Source organism: Camelus dromedarius, chromosome X, assembly GCF_036321535.1.
Source record: "Camelus dromedarius isolate mCamDro1 chromosome X, mCamDro1.pat, whole genome shotgun sequence".
In the NCBI taxonomy this organism is placed as follows: Eukaryota; Metazoa; Chordata; class Mammalia; order Artiodactyla; family Camelidae; genus Camelus; species Camelus dromedarius.
The window spans coordinates 95,148,248-95,160,971 of record NC_087472.1 but is presented as its reverse complement, the minus strand read 5'-3'; positions in this window follow the sequence as shown (position 1 = coordinate 95,160,971).

Below are 12,724 nucleotides of genomic sequence, written 5' to 3'. Positions count from 1 at the left end.
AACTCTGACTAGCAAATATTAGATAATTTAATGATCCTACATGCAATTTCTTTATTGAGATTATAATTACTTCATCGTTGTAGCTAAAAATGCCTGTTAGGGAGAAACAAGAAAACAATGCTCCCTGGAGCTAGTTCTTTTACAAATACATTGGATTGACCATGTTGCTTTGCTATTAGTTTTGTTTTCATTTTCAAGCACAGTTTTCATCGTGCCACTGCTATTTGCAGATACCTATGGTGGCTCTCAATTGGCTCTCAAGTTGAATTCAATTTCCTGATCCTGGGTGGTCAGGTTCTCCACTTTTTCATTCCCCTTTACCTAAAGTCCCTCTTTCTCACTCTGCCATGTTCACAGCCCTCTGTCCAAACCTAATTATTTTTGAGAGCTGATGTCTTAGACTTGCCTCTGAGTTTTCATATTTACTATTATTTCTCCTGGAAAAACTTTCCCAGTTTCTTCTGCCATACTGATTAACTTTCTTCACATTTCTCCCAAGAAGAGAAATGGCCTTTAAAACACTTTTGTAGGCATTTTCACAAATCAATAGAATAGCTCCCTGATCACAGCGGTGTTCAACCTCTACTGCACATTACAATCACCTGGACAGGAGTACCAAGCCCACGCTCCAGACCAATGACATCAGAATCTCCCGGGCTGGGATCCAGGCGACATTCCCTGCCGGTTAATATACAGCAAAAAACTGCCTCGAATTGTTTCTCAAATCTTAATGTGAATAAATGTTAAGGATGCAGATTCTTGGGCAAGCACTCCTCTGTGGAGTTTTGTCCTTGTCAGCTTTCCTACACTAAAAAGCATAAGCATTTAAAAATATCACTTAAGGTTTTAAATTTCTTGAGAAACAACCTCTTCTTTTTCTTTTCGCTTTTACCTTGATATTCAATCACAATGGTAGTTGAGGTGCTTCTGCAATACGGTGACTTTCAGGGTGGCCGGGGCAGAGCAAATGACATCCTGCTTCTGTCTTGTCTTAACTCTTAAGGTGAAAATAGTGCTGTGTTTGGTTCCTTGCAGACATAAAACATCTCTGACATACATTTCTGAAAACACCCTGGCTAGAATGTTGGGTCAAATACAGGGAATCTGAGCCCCTAACACTGGCAGCCCCAAAACTTCGCACCGCACTGATGACTCACTAAATCATTGATGATACGTGGCTGTCGGTTACTTTTGTGCAAGTTGGTGTGGATATGCAAACTTTCATCACAGCAGGGAAGGCAATGGTTTAGCAGATGGGTCAGCCTTTTGGATGATACCAGTAACAATAAAATACCCAAGCATAAGCCAAAGGAGGCAGAGGAGAAAGCCAAAGATTCTGATTTAAAAGTTCAGAAGTCATCCCCAAACCTGAGATAGTAATAAGCTCCTCAGGTCATTCTGAAACAGGTGGTGTGTAACATACTATGAGCAACTCTACTTTAGCCTTTTTGGCTTCTCCCAAGTTGTATTTTCTCTTGATGTGCCTGCATAATTATAGCTAGGAATGCTCTTTTGAAATGTGAAAACATATTATGATTAGGAAAACAGAGTATGGTCAAATAAACATAGTCCTTGGAGCAATGAGATCCAATTTTGAATCCTGACTTTGCCACAAGCTAAGGGAGGAATTTAAACCATGTCCTCCCCACTTCCGAGGTCCCAGCTTCTCTGGGCATACTCTGTGATCAGATTGGCCCTGCAGGTATCTGTTGAAAGCAGGGGCTCTAGTGGACGACTGCTACTGTCCAGCTTCTCTTCTTTGTGATAAACTATCCTCCCCCTAACTGATGGGGATGTTAATTACATGGCTTGCCCTGCTTAGTAACAAGGGTTGGCAACCAGACTACTCCATCTTCCCGGCCACAGTCTCTGGCTGAGCCATGGGCCCAGTCACTCAGGTTGGAGCAATCAAATTCATCCCAGTGACTTTTTCTGGAACCCAGAAGAAGGAAGTGCTATCTTGCTCTCCTTTTTACTTTTGGTTTGCCTGAGACTGAGGACAACACAAATAACAAAGAGATGGAGAAAAAGAGAGAGAGCCTTGAAGATATCATTGAAGTCCTTGGATAAAGCTATGTCTAAAGACAAAACCACCCCTGGAATTCCAATTTGTTGAACTGATAACATTTCCCCTCTACTCATAACCAGCTAAACACTGAATTCGAGTTGTTAGTTAAAAAACCAAGTAAGTTCTGACTTGGGGGGGGGTCAGAGGGGTTTCAGAAGAGCTAATCTGAGGGAAGTAGGAGCTAAGTAAGGTCAACTTGACACAGTAAGAAAGCCTCTGCTATTTGAAAGAAGAGTCAATCCTAAATTAAACATGCCATCCCTTTTTGAGATCTGTCACGTGATATAACTTCCCCACCCTGCCTTCCTCTCCCTGTAGAAGTCCTTTGGAATACTGTGATAAAAATATCGGGGTGAGGGGATTAAAGTTAAAAACTCAAACCAGAAAGAGCACTTCCATGAGAAATGCTGTAAAGCTCGGTGACACACTATGATGTTTGGGGATATGAGGTGAGGAAAGCACTTGGCACGCCTCTGCAGTGCGCCAGGACACTCCAGAACAGCTTTGCCTCCTGAAGTGCGCCAGCGCTTCATCTGCAGCCCTGGACAACGACTCTAGGTGTCTGATCTAACACAGGGACACGGTGGCACTCAGAGTATGACTAGCAGAGACTGAGAGGTCTCCAGATGACTGGAGGAGGAACAGGATGTCCAGCAGTGACTGGAAATAAATAGCTTTTTCCACTGTATAGCCATCGTCTGTGGATATGATGGTACTCACCAAATATAGGCATGTATGTGAGCACACACGTATATTAACACCTGTGGACTCTCAGACATAACTGAGATTTTTGCAGGCAAGTAGGGGTCCTTTATCAGGAGCTGGGCGGGGCAAGAGCCTCTGAAAACCTAGGTTTTTACTTTTAATATGATGCCATTGGAACTCAAGATGTACTGGGGTCTTAGGAAATTCTGATAATATGTAAGAAAGCATATGTGAAACTACTCAACACATTTGGAGTAAGCACTCATTAAATATTATCTGCTTATTGTTAACAACATGTAGTAAATTGTAAAGAAATAACAGACTGCTAAAGAACATGGCTTAATGTGGAAATATTCAAATGATTAAATACTAAATTTTTTGCAGTTCTTAAGGATGATGTTCTATACATTGACACTTGAATATATACTGTTCATCTCACCTATTTTATAGAAGAGGTCTGCCCAGAAGATAGCAGAAAATCCTGTAATGTTTGCTTGTATTAGTTCAACTTTGATTTCTACTCTCTGGTGTATTTATATCTCATTAGCAGCTTTTGTTAACCAGTAAAATGAGAAATATTTGATTACGGTATATGAGGTGGCTTTTTTGAATTGTTTTTTCCATGTGAATATTGTAGTGCCATGTCACACTCACTAAGATTTTCGCCTAATAAGAGAAACTGTCCCTTTTTTTTTTTTTTTTACCATTTTAAAAAAGTGTTTGTCATTTGAATGACAAGCATTATGAAAAATTTCTTTTAGTTGTACTGACCTATTTTTCTTAGCAGTTTGGGGAAAGCAAACAACTTTTTCCATGTTTTCCTAATAGAGTTAAATGGCAAAACCTGCCCCATACTCGTCCCATCCCAGATACTGATCGTGATCCTCCTCCATCTCCAGGCTGCTCAGACTCGATCCTACTGAGAATTTCTCAGCACCATCAGGAAGCCATTTTCTTAAATACCACTTTCATCTTCCACACGGTCTCTGGCTGATCTGCTTCTGCCTATGTCTCTTGGATAACCTAGGGCTTCTCCATCCCCACTGGGTCTCTAGTGCCTTAGAGAAGCCAAGCCCATGCCTCAGTCAGCAGACTGGAACATATTCTGAGCTCAGAAGTTCTGCCAACCTTTTCCAGGACTGCAGCCTGCTGCAGTTCACCTTTGTTTCACAATAGATGGTCCAGATGTACCAGGGGACATCAATAAGTGCCCAAATCTCAAGAAGGGGTTAACCTGCGCCCCTCCCCAGCCTTAGTTCTAGTCCCTCCGACCAGCTCTCTCAGCCACTAATGCATGGATGAAATCAGCTGACATTGGCACGTGCTTCCTAGGACTATTTGTTGTGGATTTTGCTCTTTTCAGTTAAACAGTCTGTCTTTTCATTTGTGTCTCCTCTCTTGATTCAGTCCCTATACTGGTCAGGAATCTTACAGATTCCACTTCACAGACAACCAGAGACTTCAGTTTTCACCCTCTTTTCATCCTTTGTCATTGCTCTTCTCTGTGTATCCTTTGTTCCCTGGCAGGCTTTATCCATCTGGTACCTGGCCATTGACACTCACAAGTGCTATTGTGATAAACTGGCTGCTGAGCAAATATTTCTCTTTTGTAATAATGCTGGTAAAAATCCGAAGTAACCCTCCTTGGCCTAACTTGAGTCACATGTTAGTCTCGCATTAATCACAGGGGTGCAAGCCTGCCATGTCAGACCTGCCCTTAGATAGAACGCTGGGTCATCCCCATTGGAACTACATGAGATTGAGGTAAGAATGGACCTCTCAAAGGAAAACGGGAATTTTACTAGAATAAAGGGGAAAGAGATCACTTAACAAGCAAAAATACCATTCTCAGTGCTCTGAACATACATTGACTGTCTCAAGTACTCAATGGATAATTTAAATTCTTCTAGTAGTCTTCATTTTCATGGATTATCAACAGCGCCTCCCTTGGCCGTGGGCATACACACTCACTCACATAGGACATTATCCTGTTTGCTAATTGGAATAACAGGTAACATTGTTAGAGCCCTCTCTGCATGACAGACCGTGAGCAAAGGGTTACCATCAGGCCCGCACTGAGGATGACCTTGGACTCCACAGTACTGTTTCCTTGGAAACAGTAAACATACAAGGGAACTGCTGTGTCTGCCTCCTTTGTTGTGTGAACCTGCACCCCTGCTGAGGGAGCTTCACTTCGGCATGCAGGGCTCTGGCCTATGTGACCAGGACAGCATAAAACACGAACAAGGGGATGGGCCTGTGGTTTCTGTATGTTCATGTGACCCACAGGCACCTTGCTCATGCTCTGGCTAGGTGATGGGGCAAAAGAACCTGTGTACTTGGGCAGATGCTGGCACAGCCGATGACACGCTGATGATGTCCCTATTGTAACTCCGAATGATTCTATAAAGCTAAGTAAGTGTGGCATCGGCTTGAAGCCTATTTTTGACTTCTGAGCCTCGATGCCATCTCAAACCTGTAACTCCGGCTGTCCCACAGCATAGACATTGTCCCAAGAGCTCTACATACAACTTCCTGCTCCTTCCTTTTGGAGAATTCTGTTAATTTGGTATACTTCAGAGGTGAGCAGCCTGAGACCTGAAAGGCTGCACACTTTACTCCTGGGTATGAAGGCAAAATGTAGAAAACCCAGGATCACATCCACACAATCCAACCCAAGAGTCTCTACCCTCAGCCAATATGCTTTGTTGGCATATTTGTCCCAGATCACCTTTAATCTCTTTTATGGTAATGACCTCATGTTAGTGCATAGTGCTTCTCACATTTGAAAAAAACATAATGTCATCTGGTCTTGAGGTTTGAATTTTTACTAAGTTACGTCACATCAATGGGAGGTGTTAATAAAGATGTTTTCTTACTGACTTTTTGACAGGGGCATACAGCCTGTTTACCCTGTAATCTTGTGACGCACACTTGTTTATGTCAAATTTTGGAAACCTCCTGTATTTCTACTTCCTGCAGCATTAATAAAGTTTATTTTTTTCTCTTTAATATCTTTCTTACAAGATTTTTTTTCTCTTGACTGAAATTTCTACCCACATAGGCTTAGCTAAACTCTTGTGTCTTGTGTTAGGCACTTTTCTTACTACCTATAAATGCATTGTGTACTCCCTCTTCCTAATTGGAAACCATCCACCTGCAAGTTTTGAAGACTGAATATTTTAATGGTGGAAGCTCTTTTTTAGAGTGTGTGCCTCTGCTGATATAGGTGACTGGTTATTTCCAGCACTGATGATTTGAAAAACAGTGGAAGTAAGACTCATCCTTTTAAAATGGTACCTTTACCTACTATTGAAATTGTATTTAATGAAGTCTAGCTATATATCATAATAAAGGTGACACAGACATTTTATTGTAATTTTTAAGTTAAAAAAATTTTTTTGAAGTTTAAAGTGTATAAAGATGAAGACCCAAATATCAGGGGTCTAAAATGAAGGGTTAGGAGCAGAAAAGAAAAAGAAAAAAAAAGCATTCTTTATTCAACCTAAGTTTGTGGGGAATAAACCACAACCTATCGGTTTACCTCAGAACTTTATTCCCTGAGTCAATCTGAATCAGATTCTAGCTACATCTGACAGTCTTAAAATCCAGAAGTAGCAGTAAAGGACCTGTGTAGTCCACTGAATGTTCTGGGTTGCATTAAAACTGCCTCAAATAAAATCAGAAGATAAACTGGATTGAAATTGTCCTTCTGGATGTAAATTTGATCCATCAGGAAGGCAGTCATGGATAGTGTATGAAAGCTAGAAAATCAGCATGTAAAGTGGTTTGGGATTTGGGGGTTTTGGTTTGTGATATTACTCGTGATTCAACAAATATTTATTGAGTACCTACAGGTGCTCACACAGTAAAGGGGTGACCCCAGAGCAAAGTTAAAAAACATCTGAGGGAGGGAGAAAATGGGGAATAGTTAGCCCTGTTTCTGCACTGGAATGAGCCCAGGGAACTGTGCATTTAATAAAACACACAAAAAAAACGTAGAGCCACATCAATCTTCGGATGTGAGGAAAACACAATGATTGGGCCTCTTCTAAGTAACTGGCAAGATACAGCCTGTATTCATTCTTTTCAGGGGTGCCTGTCTTTGCTAGTCCAAAGGATACGAAACCATAATGGACAATGATGTCGCCAGATAAACTGTAGTTAGAACATGGATTCAAGAAGCAATTGCATGCTTGAAATATTCATGATTAAAAATCTAAAAGTATTGATAGTCTTTCTATCTGGACTTCAATAAAACAGTTACAATACCATAAAGGGTGCTTTTGCTTTTTACTCATAAAACCTTTACTGAGGTACTGTTAGTAACAAGGAATTACCCGTTTTCTTCGTAAGCTACTTCTATAGCCTAGAATCAATCCAAGGGACATATTTTGCTGATTGGTGCATTTATTTTCTCATGTAGTGTCTGATTAAAAAACGCTTTTAATGGCTTTCCTTTTTTTCCATTATTATTTCATGTTCAATTATACTGCTTTGGGAATGTGTTTCACTGAAGGATACTTGATATTCCAAATCTCATTTGTGCATATAAGAATTCTCATTCCCAGCAGGGCAAACAGGATAATCCTTTGTGTAGCTTCAGGCTGTTAGTGTCATATACCTGGTCCTAGTTGCTGTGACAGATTATATACGCAGGCTCTAGAGTTGCCCTTTGTGGGCTGAAAACTCTAGCACTGGCTAGCTGTGTGATGTGGGAAAAGTTACTTGTCTTCTCAGGACATTTTTCCCATCTGCCAAATAAGCATAAGAATGATACTTGCCTCAGACTTGTTTTAAGTAGGCAATAAAAGTTAGTATTATACAGTATTGGGATATTTTCTTGTGGTTCTGTATTTTGCCAAGTCAGTCCTTAAAATCCAATGGATTCTTTTAAGAAAAGATATATTTCTCATCAGATTAGATGGCCTATGTGTCGTGGCTGTTATACTATACCAGTTTTCCTGTTTTGTTTTTAAGGTAGGATAGTTGGTCTGACTCTATTTTTATTTTGAATAATAGAAAAGTATTCATATTGACAAATGTTAGGTATCTGTTTACATGTAATACCCTTTTGGATATCAATATGATCCAACAGGAAAGTAGTCATAGATGGTGTTTTAATGAAGACATTCATTCATTCACAAGATTGTGCAAAGAAATATGCTAATACTCAGAGGGATGCAAAGAGAGAAAAATGTCCAGAATCTTACTGTCTATAGCAGAGATAAGAACATTAGGCACATTACTACTGAAATTATCTTATAGATGGTAAATAGTAAAGCTATGAGTCATGTGTTAGCAGTAGCACTTGATAAATATTAATTTATTCTAAAATTTAGAAAATCTTATTTCCTCGTGACAGATTAGAGATTTCATAATTCATTTGGGAGACAGAGGTTTTCTTCTCATCTCAGGGGACTAAACTCAATTTAACATGAGGGTTAGAGCTTCAAGTCTGTGCCCTTGACATCATTTGAAGTCAAAATTATCTGGGGTCAGTCTTAAGAATATAAGGGTTGGTCTTGTCTAAATACCCCATCTCATCAACAATTTTTTACCCAGCTTTTGAAGACCTCTCTTTCTTCAGTTCAGCAACAGACTAAGCAGTTAGCTTATATTTAAAAGTCATACTGTATGAAAAATATGTATTTTTAAACACTGGAATCACTTGCATAAGAGCCAGAAACTTATAAAAGGAATTGAGAGAAGGGGTGAGGTGGGTTAAAAGAAAGGCAGAATTAGAACTCCTACTGCACCTTTATTCTCTCACACATTTGAAGGAACAGAATTACTAACAGAATCACTGGCACTATTTTTTTCTCTCTCTCATCCCTCAATTCCTCTCAGCTGTCCTGAGTGGACATTACTCGACTTCGTATGAGTTAAACGTACGTTTGTTGTGCTCCAGCGCTATAAAATAAGGACACGCACACAGAGCATGGAAGAGAGGCACCAAGTGCGGAGGGATTCGTCCAGCCCAGCTGTACTGCCTCAACTTTATAATCCATTTACTTTGCTTTATACACATGCAAGTCTTTATTTCTTGCTAAACATGTCTGTTGGATGAAGTGGTAATTAAGCTCTGAAATGTAAATCGGTTCTTCCCCTTCATCATAACCCCCATGAATTCTAGTACAGGTCAGGAAGAGACCCTAAGTCTAATGGGAGGCCCAGAAATGGCTGGACTAGCCTAGTTCCACTCCGCTGAAGAGAAGCCACTCTTCTTTGGATGAAAATGATTACTTCAGGCATTTCTTAGAACTATGGCAGGGAAAGAGTGAATGACAGAACTATCCTTACCAAATAGTATACTTATTTGTAACATGGGTATGAGATTTCAGTGTGTAGTTTGTCTTAGTCATTTCAATTAATCTTTCTAAAATACCAAGAGAGAGTACGTGGAGCAGCCATCCGTCAGCACTCTCGCCTTGATTTGTTTCTTTTCTGAACTACTTAGGAAACACAAGAAAGAAATGCTGAGATCACTACTGATTTCTAGTCAATACGGTGGAGTAGTAGGACCTCGAGCTTGACTTTCCTCCCAACACAACAAAACCACAACTGACTGCTAAACAACCATAGGAAAAAAAGACTGGAACCTGGCAAAAAAGATCTTCAACTGAAAACATAAAGAGGGAAACACAGCAGGACGGTAGGAGGGGTGTGCTCACGATATAACTGGTCCCCATGCTCCCTACCCCGGTGGGAGACCACAAGCTGTATAATAATTGGGTTACAGAGCCCCTCCCACAGGAGTGAGAGTTCTGAGCCCCACATCAGGCTCCCCAGCCCGGGGTTCTGGCATTGGGAGGAGACCCCAGGACAGCTAGTTTTGAAGGCAAGTGGGGCTTAACTCCAGGAGCCCCATGAGACTGGGGGAAACAGAGACTTCATTCTCTTGGGAAGTGTACACAGAATCTCACGTGTGCCAGGTCCAAGGGCAGAGGCAGTGATTTCATATGAACCTGGGCCAGGCCTGCCTCCTGGTTTTGGAATGACTCCTGGGGACATAGGGGACATAAAAGACGTCAGTAGACATTCTGGGAGAGTTCATCTACATGAGCTTTCCTGGAGGCTGACATCTTGATTGGATCACTAGCACCAAGACCTAGCCCCACCCAGCAGCCTGTAGGGAAGCCTCAGGGGCCAAACAACATACTGGATGGGAACATAGCCCCACCCATCAGCAGACTTCCTGAGCCACAAAGGCCTCTAGACACAGCCCTACCCACCAGAGGTCCAGGACCAAGCTTCACCCAGCAGTGGGTAGGCACCGACTCCTCCTGCCAGGAAACCTGCATAAGGCTCTAGTCCAGCCTTATCCACCAGGAGGAAGATTACAGAAATAAGAAAACCACAATCCCAAAGCCTGTGGAAGGAAGCCACAAACACAGGCCAGACTCTACACTGGGATCATCAGGACCCTGGCCCTTGGGTGAAAAGAGAGTGTAATGCTGGGACACATCGGATGTCTCCCACAGAGGCCACTTCTCCAAGGTCGAGAAATGTAACTAATCTACCTAAAAATACAAGTAGAAAGATAGACAATATGAGGCAGCAGAGAAATATCTTCCAGACCAAGGCACAAGATAAAATCCCAGAAAAAGAAATAAGTAATGAGGAGATAGGCAATTTATCTGAGGAAGAGTTTAGAGTAATTATGGCGAAGATGTTTAGAGAACTGAAGAGGAGTATAGATGCACAGACTGAAGTTTTTAGCAAAAAGATGGAAAATATAAAGAATACCCAGAGTTGAAGAATAGAATCACTGAAATGAATAACACACTAGAAGGAACCAATAGACTAAATGAGACAGAAGAATGGATTAGTGAGCTAAAAGACAGATTAGTGGAAATCACTACTGCAGAACAGAAAAAAAGAAGAAAGAATGAAAAGAAATGAGGATAGTTTAAGAGAAATCTAGACTACATAAAAAAAAAAAATTATATTCACATTATAGAGGTCCCAGAAAGAGAAGAGAGAGAGAAAGGACATGAGAAAAGTTTTGAAGAAATTATAATCATAAACTTGGGAAACAATCACCCAAGTCCAGGAGATGCAGAGAGTTCTACACAGGATCAACCCAAAAAGGAACACACCAAGGCACACAGTAATCAAATTGACAAAAATTAAGGATAAGGAGAAAATATTAAAATCAATAAGAGAAAAGCAACCAACAACATACAAGGGAACTCCCATAAGGTTATCAGATGAGTTTTCAGCAGAAACTCTACAGGCCAGAAGGGAGTGGCACAATATATTTAAAGTGATGAAAGGGAAAAACTTACAACCAAGAATACTCTATCCAGCAAGGCTCTTGTTCAGATTTGATGGAGAAATCAAAAACTTCACAGATAAACAAAACCTAAAAGAATTCAGCACTACTAAACCAGCTTTACAACAAATTCTAAAGGAACTTCTCTAGTCATCAAACCACAAGAAAAGAGGAAAAAAAGACCTACAAATAACAAACCCCAAACAATTAACAAAATAGCAATAAGAACATACATATCGATAATTACCTTAAATAGATTAAACGCTCAAACCAAAATATGTAGACTGGCTGAATGGATACAAAACCAAGATATATATATTATATATATAATATATATATATGTGTGTGTGTGTGTATATATATATACAAACACACTGTCTACAAGAGACTCACTTGAGAGCTAGAGACACATGCAGGGGATGGAAAAAGATATTCTATGCAAACAGAAACCAAAAGAAAGCTGGTGTAGCAATGCTTATACCAGACAAAATAGATTTTAAAATTAAAGACAAAGAGACAAAGAAAGACAATACATAATGCTTAAGGGATCAATCCAAGAATAGGACAACAATTGTAAATATATATGCACCCCACACAGGAGCATCTCAATATATAAGGCAATTGTTAACAGACCTAAAAGGAGAAATTGACAATAACACAATATTAATGGGGGACTTTAACACTACTTACATCAGTGGACAGATCATCCAGACAGAAAATCAATAAGGAAATACAGGCCCTAAATGACACATTAGACCACATGGACTTAATTGATATTTATAGAGCATTCTATCTGAAAGCAATAGAATACACATTCTTCTCAATTGCATATGGAACATTCTCCAGAATCGATCACATGCTGTCCCACAAAGCTAGCCTCAGTAAATTTAGGAAAACTGAAATCATACCAAGCATCTTTTACTACCATAATGCTACAAGAAAAAAACCCACAAAAACTGCAAACACGTAGAGGCTGAACAATATGCTACTAAACAACCAATGGATCACTGAAGAAATGAAAGAAGAAATCAAAAATACTCTGAGACAAATGCAAAAGAAAACACAACAATCTGCAATGTCTGCGTTGCAGCAAAAGCAGTTCTAAGAGGGATGTTTATAGCGATACAAGTCTACCTCAGGAAATAAGAAAAATCTCAAATAAACAACCTAACTTGTATGGCAAAGGGGACTATATTCAGTATCTTGTAGTAACTTATGGCAGAAAAGAATATGAAAATGAATATATGTATGTTCATGTATGACTGAAGCATTTTGCTGTACACCAGAAATTGACATAACAATGTAAAATGACTATACTTCAATGAAAAAATATATATTAATGGTAAAAGAAAAACCAGCCTAACCTTATGTCTAAGGCAGCTAGAGAAAGAACAAACAAAATCGAAAATTAGTAGAAGAAATCATAAAGATCAGAGCAGAAATAGACTAAAAAATAATAGAAAAGATCAATGAAACTAAGAGCTGGTTCTATCAAAAGATGAACAAAATTGAAAAACCTTTAGTCAGACTCATCAAGAAAAAAAAGGAGAGGGCCCAAATTAATAAAATCAGAAATGAAAAACTAAGTTACAACTGACACCACAGAAATACAAGGGATTGTAAGAGGCTACTATGAGCAACTATATGCCAACAAAAAAGACAACATAGAAGAA